Source organism: Prionailurus viverrinus, chromosome A2 (genome assembly GCF_022837055.1).
Source record: "Prionailurus viverrinus isolate Anna chromosome A2, UM_Priviv_1.0, whole genome shotgun sequence".
Lineage (NCBI taxonomy): Eukaryota > Metazoa > Chordata > Mammalia > Carnivora > Felidae > Prionailurus > Prionailurus viverrinus.
This window is the reverse complement of record NC_062562.1, coordinates 148,983,104-148,999,240: the sequence shown is the minus strand read 5'-3', so window position 1 is coordinate 148,999,240 and position 16,137 is coordinate 148,983,104. Positions and strand designations below refer to the sequence as shown.

The 16,137-nt window shown below is 41.5% G+C and overlaps 1 protein-coding gene across 1 annotated transcript in view; it reads left to right on the top strand.

The window, feature by feature from the left end:
- The window catches only part of PLXNA4 (plexin A4), a 596,306-nt gene that overhangs the window by 132,009 nt on the left and 448,160 nt on the right, over nt 1-16,137 (top strand). The window lies entirely within an intron of this gene.

The following is a 16,137-nucleotide window of genomic DNA, read 5'->3' as shown; positions in this document are numbered from 1 at the left end:
GGAGAGATTCTCTTGCTCCATGTTTCTTCTGGTTCATAGAAGTGTACCAACACTTCTTGATAAGTTCCGGAAGAAGCTTCTTTCTACTTCTCACTGGCTCCTCCAAGGGTGGAGGGGGATTCCACTGACAGGGGAGATGGTGAGAGTCTGACTTTCTTTGTCCATATGTCCCCATGAGGCAGGATCTGCATCAGAGAATGATTTTTTTTTTTTTTTTTTTTTTTTTTTTTTTGTCTCTGGTCTCTTTTGTACTTTCTTCCCTGGCTACGATGGGAGACAGGTCCTTGTTCTGTAGATCCAAACCTCCCCTATGTGTGAGCATGAGGATTGGGACTTGGGAAGAAAGAGTTGGAAGTTTGTCTTGGTCTTGCTTCTAAACCGTGTCCTCTGCTCTTACCAGTAAAAATAACTCTTAATATTTTTATTCCTGTTTAACTTTATATCTCAGCTGATTTTGTCATCAGAGAGGGGACGGCTATCATCAACGGTCCATTTTCATTGAGTGCCACAACCACTAGCCATATTAGTGACCCTGATATTAAGTACTTTTTGTTATAAGGAGTACTAAATTGTGTTTGGAACAATCATTCAGGGAAAGGTTTGCTTTCTGGAAAATGGCTGGAGCAAAGATCAAGGAGGCTGGAGTTAGATGAACTTGGGTTTGAATCCACCTTCCTCCACTTATTAGCAGTTGACCTTGGAAAGTTATTTTAAGTCTCTGACTCTTATATCCCATAGCTTCAAAAGGGGCATAATAAAACCCATTTCAAGGTGTCATTGTGATGATTAATGATAATAGCCAGCAAGCAGTTATTGAGATCTTATGATGTGACCTGCACTGTTCTAAATACCTTGATCATATCAACCTTATGAGGTAAGAACTACTTTACCTCTTTTTTACATGAATCTCAGAGAAATTAGTAATTCACCCAAGATCATATAGTTAGTAACTGTGCCTAACCTTTGCATTATAGTGCCTTTTAACTGAACAAGAGATTCAATAATGTATGTGAATATGCCTGCTACAGCTCATGGCACATATAAAGCTCCTAGTAAATATCATTTTTTTTCTTTTCTTCTCTACTGGTGAGATGACTGGGTCAGAGTCCACTCACTTTTAAGAGCACAAGGCCATTCATACTCCTTTGAACTCCCCTCTTCCATACCAATCCCCAAAGGCAGAGTTTAGCTTGGACTTTGGATTCTTTGCATTATATATCCTGGCCCTGGTATCCAGGAGACATAAACCCTTTTATTGGACCTAGAAGTGCCTATTTCTTTCCTGTAGGATTCTGGGGTCAATCCAGAGCTGATGTTGATGGTGCCCATTGATAATGATGCCACATAAGAAAAAACACTCCTAGAAGCCTTCAGTAATAGCAAAGAGACTGTAAGGACATAGAGAAGCTGATAGCAAGACAGAGGAAACATGGCCATTTGATTTTATAGATTATAGAGCATGTAGGTGTTATCTATGAAGCTTGCTCTAAAGTGTGGAAAGCCATGCTGAGTGTGGACCCTAAACCACAACTCATGTGGGAACAGGTGGAGCAGTACTTTGAGAGTCAAGGTCATCAGCTATGTAGTGGACAAAGTTTTCATCATTTAATTTAAAAAGTTTTTTTTAATGTTTATTTATCCTTGAGAGGCAGGAAGGGGCAGAGAGAGAGAGAGGGAGATAGAGGATCACTGACAGCAGCGAGCCTAGTGCGGGGCTCGAACCCATGAACCATGAGATCATGACCTGAGCGAGCCAAAGGCAGACACTCAACTAACTGAGCCACCCAGATACCCCTTTCATAGTTTAATGTAATTGTGTTTGATCTTCTTGAAAAGAACTGGGAACCTGATTACCTAGTTAGCCAGAGTCAAGCCTGAGAAAAATCATACCAGAGTCTAAAAATTTGAGGTTTACCTGGAATATTCCCAGACAATCACTGGGGCTGCATATTACTGGGAGTTCACATGGGAAAACTTAAGATTTTCCTGTGTTAAGAACCTTTGGGAGCAGCCTTTTTCTAAAGAGGTAAATTTGGTCAGCAAATTGGGATCTGAGTGAGAATGAGAGATGAGTCTTAGTCTCGGCTACCTCACTGATTTTCCCATGTGTGAAATGAGGACTTTATCATCACCTTCTTTCTTAGGTCTTTGTTGTGTAAGGAAGGACATACTTTAGAAAAGGATCAACATGTGACCAGTGAATCAGCTACTAATTTGATGATATTATCATCAGTTAATATGTTCAGCTACATATGATAGAAGTTCCATCCACCCCAAGAAAAGACCCCAAATAAATTATTGAACAAGATGAGAATTTGTTTTCTTGTCCAAAAGCATTCATCTGGGGCTGCCATAGAGGCTTCCTGGTGCAAGAAACCCAGACTTTTTATCTTATCCCTTTGTCATGTGGGTTCCATTTCCAAGGTCATTTCCTGATCTATTATAACTAACTGAAACTCCAACCATTGTATTCACATTCCAGAAAGCAAGATGAAAAAAGGGGAAGAAGAAAGGCACATCTCCTCCCTTGAAGTACACTTTCTCAAGTTGACCCCACCATTTTCACTTGTATCCCATTGGCTAGAACTTAATCACTTGGTCTTTATTCCAAATGGTTTTGTGCCTAGCTAAGTTTAGTAGTTCTATCACAGGAGAAGAAGAAAAGAATAAGGGATCACTAGGATTACCAATGGTTTCTACAACACTATCAGAAATGTCTTTTTTTTTTTTTAATCACAAGTGTCAATTAGATGAGTTCTGGAAGTTCCTTTAGGACGGAGTATGTATATTTCTTTATATTAACTATTCCCTCAGTAAATATTCTCTCAGTCTTTACTGAGACCTCTTATTTATTAGGTAGTATAGTAAGTTCTTTAAGGACTATGAAGTTGGATAAGACATATTATCTGATCTCAAGGTGTTTATAGTTGATTCATTTATTCAATAGACATTTGAGAAAAAGCTTCTGTGTACTAAGCATGTGCTCAGCTCTGGAGATATAAAGTAAAAAAAGAAATATGGATCTAACCCAAAGAAAGAAGAATGGATGAAATAATAAGTATAATAAAAAGTTTTTAAAAATTGAGTACAAAAAAACATAATAGAAAAGATTAACAAAACCACAAGCTGATTCTTTGATATCATTAGTAAAACAGCTATACCTCTGAAAACACTGATCAAAACAAGAGAGAAGACAAAATAAATAAAATGGAATGAAAAAAAGAAGTAACTATTAAACAAAGCAGAGATGAGAATAATAATCATATTATGAACAGTACTATGTAATATATAGTTATAATTACATATATAACTATGTAATAATAGATGCAATGGATACATTTTTAGGAAATATAAAATTCCAAAATTAGTGTAAGAAAAAAATTTGAGAATAGAATTAGAGCAGTAAGTATTAAAGAAATTGGAATGGTAACCAATGACCCCTTACCCCCGCCCCCCCAAAATCCAAGCTCAGTTAGTTTTAAGGTTTCACTCTACTGCATTTATAAGGAACAGCATATTTCTACTTATATATATATACAATTCTAGAAACATATATATAATTCTAGAAATATATATACAATTATATATATGCTAGAAAACATCATGAACATGTGACATTATCTATTTATGTAAATAAAAATTCCATGTGCATAAAGATATATATATACACACACTTTATAAGAATACATATAGACAAAAGAGCCTCATTAACTTCATTATAATGGTAGCCAATGATCAAGGTAACAAGATTGGGACAGGGGAACAAAGGGAATAAATGAATACAAGAATGAGTGAATGAATGGAGAGAGATCATGCAGGGATAAATGTGTCATGAACTAGGAGTGTGGCTGACTCAATTCTCTGACCTGCGGTCTAGTAGTATAGAAAAGAAGTGATCGAATTGCTGTCATTAGGGCTTACAATTTGGTAAAAGTAGATAGACCTATGTCATTTAAAAAGTGGAATAAAATGATGTAGGTATTTTGGAATAATTCTGGTCATGGTAGGGTGGGGACACAGATCATGGTATAGTGACTTCTCTCTGGATGAGCTTGTAGAGACCACACACCAGTAGAAGAGACCAATTTGGAATAAAGAATGTGATTCAAAGGGGGATAGAGAAAAAAAAATAAAAGTGAGTACTAAAAATAAGTCCAATGGGAATGCAAAGGCAAGGAATGATAACCCAGTCTAGGGCGTAGAAAATGGCCTCTTAATACCTCAGCTGAGCCCACAGAACTGGGCAAATGACCCAGCCAGCCAGCCCGCCAGGGCCGCGTCTAGGTGCAGAATTGGATGCTGATTTGGGCTCCAGACTATCCGCGGAGCCCATGTTAAAACTCTGCACAATCATGCACCGCACAGAATGTGGCCCGTGAGCCAATCAAATGATTAGTAATAAAACATAAACTTGTATCCTGTTGCTTCAACTAGGAGGTGAATTCCTTTAAACCACTTCCCAGTGCTGGTTGTTTGTTGTTGGTTTTTTTTCCCATGACCATGGCATTTAGATTTTGCCTTCAAATTGCAGATATAATGAGATGATTTATCATGGAAAATTATTGCATGATCATCAAAAAGTAATGAAAACTGTCACAGCCTCTCTTCTTAATGGTATTTCTCACTGACCTCCTTCCCCCTACCCTGAAAATGAGCTCTAGGAGTCTCACATGGAGCCAACCCAGGGCTCTGACACTGTTTAATTCACTCAGGCAGTCAACCATAAACACAGTTTTCCGAAGTAAAGACAACTTCTGTAACTTTCTAATTAAATCATAAAAGCCCGTAATTAAAGAGACATAAATCACCTTTACATCTTTGGAATCTTTTGCGGCGTTGCACGCATGTTTCCAGCTGTGTTCACTCGGACCTCAGAGGCAATCTGTTCCAGAGAGGGAGGGGACAGCGCTGCTTTCCGGTGGTCCTGGAGCAGTGGCTCGCCAGGACCAAACATTTAGTGGCAGTGCCCTGGTGGAGATGCTGGCATGGAGCCTGCACTTGATGGAGGGGACATGAGAGGACCTCAAACAGGAGCATTCAGTACTGTTTCTCCCTTAACTAAGTCCACTTTCAGTGTTTGGTGGGTCAGGATGGCAGCTGCCTCCAGAGAATAGAGGGACAAGTCAACACCATGAGGGGAAACAATCACATGGTTTGAGACTATAAAACATTCTATGAAACCATCAGCCTGGTTCCTCAAAAAGTCAGTGTCATGGCAGAAAGGAGTTGGAGGACTAGAGTGGATTAAAGGAGTTCAAACAGACGCCAAAACCAAATGCAGCATGTGAACTGTGATTGCATCCTGATTAGAAATAAACACCCAAACTATGAAAAACCTTCCTTCCTTGGGATGATGGATAAAACTGAGTGTAGACTTGACGTTAGATGATATTATGGAGTTATTAATTAATTTTAGGTTGTGTGATCATGGTACTGCAGTTAAGTAAGCTAATGTTTTATTCTCAGGTGTGCTGAAGGATCTAGAAGTGAAATTTCATGATGTCTACAAATGTGTTGGAATGACAAATATTGGGCATAGGTGGAGGGCATCCATTGGTTCGTGTTAGTAGTTTTAAAACTGTTTATGCATGTATGAAACAATTTTGTACAAAACTTGGGGAAAGAAAGAATGGGTCTCTTAGAGACCTCCCCCCACACGTGGGTCATACATCTGACATGGGAGCAGAACCAGGTTGGACAAGTATAACTGGACAGGTCTTCCTCTCTGCTGTCTGGATGTTGTGAATGCGTTTCTTTACAGCTTTTAAAATAACATAGCCAAAACAAAAACAAAAGCAAACACATGAGCTTTGGGAAGGAAGTAGCTCTAGGAGGTAGGTAACAGAATCTTTCGACTGGCTGGATCCACTGGGGAACTCAAGGTGATGATGAAGGTCTGGAATGGGACTGAGTCTGCAGGACCCAAGCCCAGCAAAGATACAAGTATCTGAGTGGAAATGCCACTGGGCTAGACCAAGAAATCTGCAGACTTTCTAGCCACTGGTAAAGTGGCCTCACCCTCCTGGGGCTCAGTGGCTGACGAAGCATGGCAGATGTGTGTGGTATGGAGATGTGTATGGGGCCAGTTAAGGGACTGGCCTGTCCTCATAGCTAGACAAGTAAATGTCCCTGGAATGTCCTTTTCAAAAATCTCAAACATTCCTCTGTGAAAACTGAAAAGGGCTTTAATTTAGAGAGAGGTGGACCTTGGAGATCACCTGGCCTCATGGTTTTCACTTTTTGCTGCCAAGAACTTCTAGGACTCTGGGGACTTTCCAATTTAAGTCAAGACTCAGTCTGAAAGTCACAAACCTGGTCCAGAGCACTTCAGAAGCAGAAGCAATGTGTCAGCTTCCTCTGAAGGTGCTAGAGGAAGGTCTGCTCCAGGCCTCTTTCTTAGCTTTGGTAGTTCCTTGACTTGTGGCAGTATGGCTCCGACTGTGGAGCATTTTCCCTGTGTGTGTGTGTCCATGCCCAAATTTCTCCCGTAAGGTCACCAGTCATTCTGGAAGAGGGAACCACCCTATTCCAGTGTAACTTCGCCTTAACGAATGACATCTGCAATGGCCCTCTTTCCAATTAAGTTTACATTCAGAGGTATTGGTGGTCAGAACTTTAACATGAATTTTAGAGGGGCACAATTCGACCCATCGCAGTGAGCTATAGGCTCAATAGTCTTGCCTGGTGTGGGCACCCACATCTAGGTCTGGGACTCCTCATTCATTCCTCGAGAGCTCTTTTCATTATTGTAAGCCATCTCCTATGGGGTACCCAGACTAAACAAGGCATCCCCAGCATGCTTTGCTTAGCCCTATTGTGTGAGTCATTTGCCACTTTTGGGGTGCCCATCATTCAACCTCTTTTTATTAGCACCTGATCTTCCTCGTGGGAAGTTTCCTTTAGTGTGACACTTTCTGGACAGAGAGTGCTCGTTTTTCACTCCCAGAACTGAAAGGGCAGAGCCTCTTCCTATCTGCAGTGAGCCTGGATGGATGCACGCCTTGGGTTCAATCTGTCAGTCCCATTCTCCTGGGCCTCATCCCTGGAATGAGTAATACCATGAGGTGGGGGCAACACCCAGACTACCCTGTTCCAGTAGAGTGGCCTTACTGGGCTTCCTCCTGGTCATCTCCAGAACACCCTGGCATCCCATTCCTGTGAGTCCCTGATCTTTTCTAGGAAGTCCCATTTTTGTTTAAGAGAGGCAGAATCCATGTCTGTTATGTACAGACATAAGCTGACCAATACACGAGTCGTCACCGGTTACCTGGAGAGGTGTCACTAAATTCATTTTATTTAAAAAAAAATTTTTTTTAACGTTTATTTATTTTTGAGACAGAGAGAGACAGAGCATGAACGGGGGAGGGTCAGAGAGAGAGGGAGACACAGAATCTGAAACAGGCTCTAGGCTCTGAGCCATCGGCACAGAGCCCGACGCAGGGCTTGAACTCACGAACCATGGGATCATGACCTGAGCCGAAGTCGGACACAACCGACTGAGCCACCCAGGCGCCCCAATTCATTTTAATTTAAAATGAATCGAAGCACATCCTGAGACCCAGAAGATGACAAAGTATCATTATGTGGATTTGGTTTGGGATCCAGGTCTGAGCTAGGACCTCCAGCATGTGCTCCGCGGGCCTCACTAACCCAACCTGGGTGGAGCCGGGGTGAGCAGGGCAAGGAGGTGACCGCCAGCCAGCCACCACATGCTAATCCATATTCCGTGACAGCCCGCGTTGCATGTCAAGTGTGTGGAAAACAGCTTCGCCAGTAGCAGATCACAGGGCCTGACGATTTTATCTTGTTAAAATCGAGCCTACACAAAATAGATAAGCACTCTATCATCTTCCGGGATTAATCCACATACAGTTTATCTTCTGAGAGGTTTGCCATGGTGGCCATGGTGCCACTGTAAACATAGGTTGGGTGGGTCACTTATTTATTTAATTTGCTTTCAGATGTGTGTGTGTGGGACCTCCCTACACCAAATAGTTTGGGATAATAGCAAGATAAAAGCGAGTGAAATAATATACGTGGTAAACCAAGATCTAAAGTTTTTTGTGTTTTTTTTTCTTTTTTCCTGAAGGAAAATAAAAAGGACATGTATGGCATATATATATTTATTTATTTATTAAATGCCTTAGCCTTGCTTTGGTATTTATCTTCCTGTGGCAGCCCCTGATCCGGTCACAATGTGTAATTCCATTAGCATTATCTCTCAATTCATTGGAGGGGGCTTCAGCCCGGACAAGAGCGGCAGAAAAGGCTGCACTGTTCAGGAGGCTTCTTTCTTGTTTCTTCAGCAAGTTTATGCCTTTATCGGCAGCTCGTTTAAAGGGAACTAAAGGGGAGCCGGTCAAATCATTAAGTGAGAATTTAACATGGTTTTTAAAGGCAAACGCAGAAGCTTTTTGAGGGGTGAAAAATGGTTAAAGTAAATAAATGAACGATGCCCGCACTGCTAGCGTAACTGTTGGCAAAGGATGCTATTGAAAGGCCTTGTATTTGTAAAGAAGGTTTTATCTTTGTACGTTTGATGAGAAAAGTGATTTTGATCAGATGTCAGGGCTCCTGGGTGTATTCCAGCTGAGCCACTGAGTGACTCTGTGACTGTGTCCCCACTTGCACCCCACTCCCATCTTTGTCTCTTGCCCACCACAGAGGGAAAGCGGGGAAGAAGAAAGAGATGATCTTCTTCCCGAAGCTCCTCGAGCACCTGTAGAGAAGGATGAGGGCAGATGGGAAGGAGATACGGGTACTTCCTGTTTGTCCGTGTGAACGGCAGGTGGGGTTCACAGGGAGAAATGAATTGCACAGAAAATCCCCACACCCCATTGGTGTTTTAACCCTCCCCTCTCAGGGGGACCTTTCACTTCGTGTGCCAGCCATGTCCCCTCCCTGGCTTTGCTTCCCCTCTTCCCCTTGTTTACCGTTCACAGAAGTGCCCACCAGCTCTATTCAAAAGATAGACAGCAGGTGGAAAGGGAAGAAGATGCCAGGGGTGGGGAAGCTACGTAATAGCGACTCCTGGGAGCTGCTTGTACAGCATGGTGCTTGTAATCCTGTTTTCTGGGAGAGGGATTTGAGGTGCCAAAAAAGCACATGGTGTGCGGCATTTTGACAGTGGAGTTGGGAGCCCTTGGGACAGATGCCTGTCCTTGCCATTAAAAATTGCAAACCTAAAACATCTGAAAGGCAGCCCAGGAGTGAGCCTTTTTCGAGGGTTCAAAGTACATCCAATCTTGTGCTAAGGGCTTCATATACATTATGTTCTTTAAAAAGTGTTTCCAAGCTGGTTTTTTTCCTTAAAAATTGGAACCCTTATCTGTAAATGTTTTGAGCAATCCCAATATCTGTACATTTATTTATTTATAAGTTATATATATATATACACATATATATACACACATATATGCAATTGTTGTGATGTATTATGCATATTATGATACATGAACAACTGTGTGTATTTCTGAAGAATGAGAAAAAGAAATAGAAATAAAAGTTACAATACTTTATCCTTGAATCTCCACAGAGTCTTGGGGATACGCTGGGTACTCGCAACCCACTCTGACAATTTCTGCTCCTCACAGCCTGCCTGACACGTAGGTGTTGTCACTTCTGTTTTATAGATGAAGAAACCGCGGCTGAGACTGTTTTAGTAATTTGCTCAGGGCTGGGATTGTAACTCATGTCTTCTGATTCCAGATGCAAGATCTTTCCATGACACCGCATCCCTCCCTTCTCTCCTCCTGTCTTCTTGCGGGCCCTAATGAATAGCCCTGCATTCCTATCACCCACTATTCCCTCCTCTTTCTGTTCCAAGGCTCTCCATGTTGATTGAATCTGCAGGGGATGGCTCTGAATCTTGACCAGTCCAAATCAGTGCCAGTGATCCCATTCCCCTTTGCCAGACACTCATTTTCCCAGCTTCCCTTGCAGCTTGGAGTGGCCATGTGACCCAGTTCTGGCCAATCAGACATGCGCAAGTGTTCTGAGAGATTTCACCTGCTGTTAAAAGGGAGAGCCACTATAGAAGAGCGCCCTCCACCCCCCAGCACTTCTTTTCTTCTCTTGGGTCTTAAATATGCTTACGTGAAGGGATGCTTGGAGCTGATTTGGGCCATGGGGAAATGAGTCTCAGGGCAAAAAGCCAGCTTGCTAAGGATGAGACACAGACAAGACAGAAAGAGACTGGCTCCCTGATAACCTCACTGAGCCCCTGCACTATACCAGGAACCACTTACCTCCAGGCTGCTCATGTGAGATATTAAATGTCTTCACTGCTTAAACAGCTAGATGGATATTTTGTTACTTGCAGACAAAGCCTTGATAACTGATGTAGTCTCTGTTCTACAATTTTGGTTAGCATTTTCCATCCTCAATTCGCCATTTTGTCAGTTTCTTCTGCTCCTCAGTCTTCATGTTAACCTTTATGGAACCAGGCTTGATTCATATGGTCCAAGAAGTCACATGACCTAAAGATCTTCAAAGACTAAGCACTATTTTCCTGACTCTTCACTGTTTTGTTTTCCTAATTGTATTACTACGTGTGTGTTTGTGTGTTTATAATGGCTTATTCTAGTTCTTTGCCTGGGACAGTTCTGCCCACATTGGCCCTTTCATGGGTCCCAGAGCTTGCCTTCTTTGGAAGTATTATTCTTTTGCTATGACCCACTCCAGGGCCCTGGTACTGGCTGCTTCCACTCCCCACATCTTCACTTACTTGGTTTCTTCTTGTCCTTCCATCCTCAGCTCAGATATTAACACCTCAGAGAAGTCTTTCCTAACCTGTGTGCCTTCACCCCTTACAATACTATGTTCCTTAATCTTCTTCATAAAACTAACCACTACGTTAGATTATCTTGTTCATTCATTCAACTGGTTCATTCTTGCCTCCGTCCTCAGTGCATACTGCCCAAGAGCAGAGACCTCATCTGTCTGGAGTTCTGCTTTATCCCTAGATCCTAGAAGTTGGCACATAGTAGGAGATCAGAATATATTCGTATAACAAATGAATAAAAGGAAGTATGAATGGGAAGCTCCTTTTTATCTATTAGATTGGATGCTGCTTAATTTATGAATCGCTGAACAAAGCCAGTAAGATCTTTAAAATTAAAAAAAAGAAAAGAAAAAAGGAAAGAATGAATGGGTATGAGGTACCTGCTCATCTCAATTCTTGGTTTTGTTCCCCAGGGGAATATTTCAGTATTTATGAAACAGGGGTATTTGAAGCGCTCAGTCACTCTATGCAAGTGCTATATAAATACTGTACCGTCGTGAACTTTCTACAGCTTAAAATCCTAACTTAGAAGACCATATATTAGTGTTGTTATTATTTCCCATTTAGATGAGCCTTATTTTAAAAATGTTGAACCAGCAGAGACACTTCCAATAAAAGAAGGAATAGTTGTAATTATAATGTGGTGCTATGATCAGAATTAAGAATAATTGCTTTCTGAATTGAGTGACGCTCTCTCCCTTACAATTCCACACTACCTGGTGAACACTTTTATCTTAGCATTAATAACATATTAGTGCACTTATTTGTTGATGGTGTTGTTCTCCATTCACCCGAAAACCCCTAAGGGTAGGGACTGTGCCTGAAACAGCTTTGATCCACAGCGCAGTGACATATGGTAGGCATAAATGCTTTTTGAATGGATAATTTTAAACATGATATGAGTTACACAAAGTATCCCCTTGGCACATTTCACTCTCCAATTACAGTGAAATTAAAAAAAAAAAACCTTTATAGTTCCACAAAAATCTGTAATATCTGTTTTGATCTTTGGAAGATATCCTTATCATTGTTACCATTATCATTTCACCCTTTTTCTCTTAAGATGTATTCTCTCTTTCTGTAGTATTTATGCCTGAATAAGCGTGAAGAGTCAGGAAGGGACGTTATGACCACACACAAAAGGTGTTGATGAAATCACTGGAGGGAAAAAGATAGGACGCTTTCATTTTCTTTGCAGAAGAAAATGATGTGAGTATCAATGATACTGATCATAATATGGGAGGAAGCATATTAGGAAAGGCAAAGGGACATTTAGGTTGGAAGTTTGGAAGTCCTGCAGAAGGAGCAAACACATTCCTTCACAGAGAGGTGCATTTGATGATGGAATAATTTCCCCCAAGAGAGAGAGAAGAATGCCGTTGTTCAGGTCATTTAAGACAAACAAGAGGATAAAAGAGCAGTCATTATTTATAGTTTGTCCAGTGTCCACAGTATAGGTGGATGTAGGACAAAAGCCTGTTTGGCCCCCAGGTGTACAGTCTATGGGACAAGATGCCATGAATTGACATGGAGCCTGTTACCTGCAGTGTCTCTGAGACACAGGGACCCCTGGCCTGGTTTTTAGGCCTGTAATGGCTGTAGGAAGTTCTTGAGGCTAAGAGGTAGGGATAGAACAAAGGACAGAACCCCCCTCAGAGAAGTAGAGGCTGTCTAGTTGAGGAAGGACGGAAGCAATCCGAGCACACAAAAGGAATGACTGAGGACTCAGGGGAGTAAGGATTCGGGGGAAAAAGAGAAAGGGAAAGAATGAAAATTCAGAAAGGTCAATCATATGAGCCTCCACTGGACAGATGATATGGTTCCATATAGGCCTGCACTGGGCAAAGGACAGTATATCTGGTGAATGAGGTACACAGTACAGAGCAGGGAAGAGGCAGTGTTTAATGTAGCTCTGAGTCTGCTCATTCCCTTCATCCCACTCACTGACTTGACCATATTCCTGACTCCATCCTTGACTTCTCTCCCTGGTGTTGGTCTTGAGTGGGACATAAGTTGGCTTCCCTAGATATTTCCCCCAAAGCATTGAAGTTCAATTCAGTAAACATTGACTGAGTCCATGCAAAGCACATGGTGTGGAGGATACAACAACAAACACGTGACAATTAAAATATCAGACCCTTGAAGACATCAGAGATCATTTCATCCAAACTCCTGTCTTCACCTAAGGATCACCTAGTTCTCCAAGTGACAGAGAACTTACTACCATCCAAGGAAATCTATTCTGTCTTTAGAGAGCTCTATTAGAAAGGTATTCTTTATATTGGACCAAAATATCTCTACATAAGATAAATTTTACTAATTGATCCCACTTTGCTATCTTGAAGTTATATAGAGCTAACGCAGCAACTCTTCCCCTTGACAACCCTTCAAATATTTGGAGGTGTCCTATTTCTTTGAGTTTTACTTTCCTGAAGCTGAACATCACCAGTTTCTTTGAATGTTCCAAATATAATAGGGTTTTAAGTCCCTTTGGGGCTTGGCCACTCCGTCTTAAATGTGGTTCAATTTTTCTTAAAGCACAGGGCCTGGAACTGTGTACAAAAGTCTGGGTATGGTTGGCTATCGCAAAGCAGAGCAGGGCTATCACTGCGTTCTTTGGGACTCTGTTCTTTATTAATAAATACAGCTTGTAATTTCATTGACTTTGGCAGCATCTCACACTGGCAACTTATTGCCAACTTTAGCTCATACTTAAAAAAAATGTGGTCACATTTCCTTGATCCGGTATTTACAAAGTTATTTCTATACCCATATATAGGACCTTGTTTGTATTCATATTACATTTCATTTTGTTGAAATTTCCCCATAATTTTAGCACAAAAAATTACTTTTGAATACAGACCATATATTCTATGTTGCTAAGCTTTGATCATATACTTGTAGCCTGAATAAAACAGGTTCTTCTTGATTCTGCGTTAAGATCCATGGCACCTTGATAATAGATCCAAAATAAATGCAAAATCGACCCTTTCAAAGCATAGAAAAATTACAAAGTTCTATACTGATGGTCTTTTGAGGAGGCATCAAAAGAAGGAATTACGTCATACCCTCTGAAAGCCTTTCTAGAAACCCCTCTTTTTGTGACTGATGCTCACGTACCTCAGTCTTCACCATCATCATAGCCTTCCTCGTACCTGGCCGCTCTCGTCCTAACCCCCCACTTCCCTCCCAGGCTGCTGCTTTACTTTTCTCTCATTACCACATCCTTTTTCTTTCTGGAGTATTCCACACATTTTCTTTTTTTCTTTCTCCCTCTGTCCTTCCCTCTTTCCTTCCTTCCTTCCTTCCTTCCTTCCTTCCTTCCTTCCTTCTTTCCTTCCTTCCTCCCTCCCTTCCTCCCTCCCTCCCTCCCTCTTTCTTTCTTTCTTTCAATTTTATTTTATTTTATTTTATTTTAATTTTTTTTTCCAACGTTTATTTATTTTTTGGGGGGGACAGAGAGAGACAGAGCATGAACGGGGGAGGGGCAGAGAGAGAGGGAGACACAGAATCGGAAACAGGCTCCAGGCTCCGAGCCATCAGCCCAGAGCCCGACGCGGGGCTCGAACTCACGGACCGCAAGATCGTGACCTGGCTGAAGTCGGACGCTTAACCGACTGCGCCACCCAGGCGCCCCACTTTCAATCTTATTTTTAAGTAATCTCCACACTCAACGTAGGGCTTTAACTCACAACCCTGAGATCAAGAGTCGCATGCTCCACTGACTGAGCCAGGCAGGCACCCCTTGTTCCATGAATTTTCAAATGTTAATCAGCTAAACTTTCCTCACCTCTTCCATTCCTCAGCGTAGTGCCCCAAGTCAACACCAAAATGCCTTACTAAAGCACCAAAACTGCCCAATATAAAGCAAAAGTATCTTTCTCCTTTAGAAAGGAGGAAGATTGTAAATGTATATTTATATTTAATATTCTTCTTTTATTGCAGTCATAGACAAATTTGATGGCCATGTCTCCTATGTCTTTACCCGAGTTGTTAGTAAATCTGTTAAACAGGTTAGTTTGAGGACAGAGCTTTGAGACAGATCCCAAAAAAATCTTCCTGCAGATTGTCTTGATGCATTAATGAGCATCTTTGGGGGTTAACCATTCAGTCAGCTAATCCATTCAGCCTGCATTGCCCCGTGTTATAAGGATTTTATTAAAGAGTCTACTGAGCTCCTTGGTATGATTCAGATATTTTCTTGTGTTTCCTCGATCTAAAAACCTTACTATCTGCTGATTTAGGGAGCAAGAATAGCCTGACAGAGTTTGTTCTTCGAGATCACAGACTGATTCCTAGTGATCATTGTATCACATTCTAAATAATCACGTCTACCTTTTACTGAACGAGTGGTCAACATCTGGGCCAAGCTCATTTGTTTATATTTTTCAGAACTTAACATTATTTTCACCTTTCACAAAACTGGAATGTTATTTGCCTGTTAACCCTTCTTTGTCTCCCCCTGCATAGTTCCTGAGAAGATTAATCACTAGGGAACGTTTACCTGTTAGTATCTAAATCACGGCATCGTGGTAACTTTAGCCTGGACCATCTCTGGGTATTAGCTTCCAGGAGTTTACTGATCCCACTGTAGAAGAATATGGCCTTTGACTTGACCTAAAGCTGCTTGTTTTATCCCAGAAAGGATGTTCTGGATCATTCCTGGAATCTCTCTGATCAATTAGGGCCAAATAGAAGTCCCTAGGCCAAGAAGGGCACTGGGTGGTCTTTAGAAGATGAGAGCGGAGGACTCAACCTGTGGGATGTTTACCCCATCGTGCCTGGCAGACAGGATGCCGTGTGACCTTCAAGGCGGCCCACAAAAGAGGAGCAAGATGGCACCGATAGTCGGAAACTGGAACAAAGGCAAGCTTGACTGTGATACAGATGGGGTGGAGGAGTGGCTGGCTGGATTCAGGAAGAGAGAGTGTAGAGGACTAGAGGCGTGATGAAGATGCTTTTAGCAGCAGTGTTTTTTGTTCCTTTTAAAGTCGCTTTTCTAAAAAATGGGGAATGAAATACTTGCACATGGTAAAATGTCAAAAAGAACAAAGGATGTACAGTAAAACAATGAAATATATATCGCTCTAGCTCCCGCTCTGAGGTTTCTGCTGGTAACTTACAAAATGTTCTATGTATATTTAAGCCTATATAGATATATGCATACTATTCTGTAGGTTAACAAATATGCAAATATGTATACAAATACTCTGCGCTTGTTTTTTCAGAGCATAGATAACATAGATTTACTTCATTTGTTTAAGGTTAACACTGGTTCTACTGCATGACTGTACCCTGATTTTAACAGCAGTGCTTTGAGGGGACGAAAATAGAATTGTTGCCAAACACAGAGT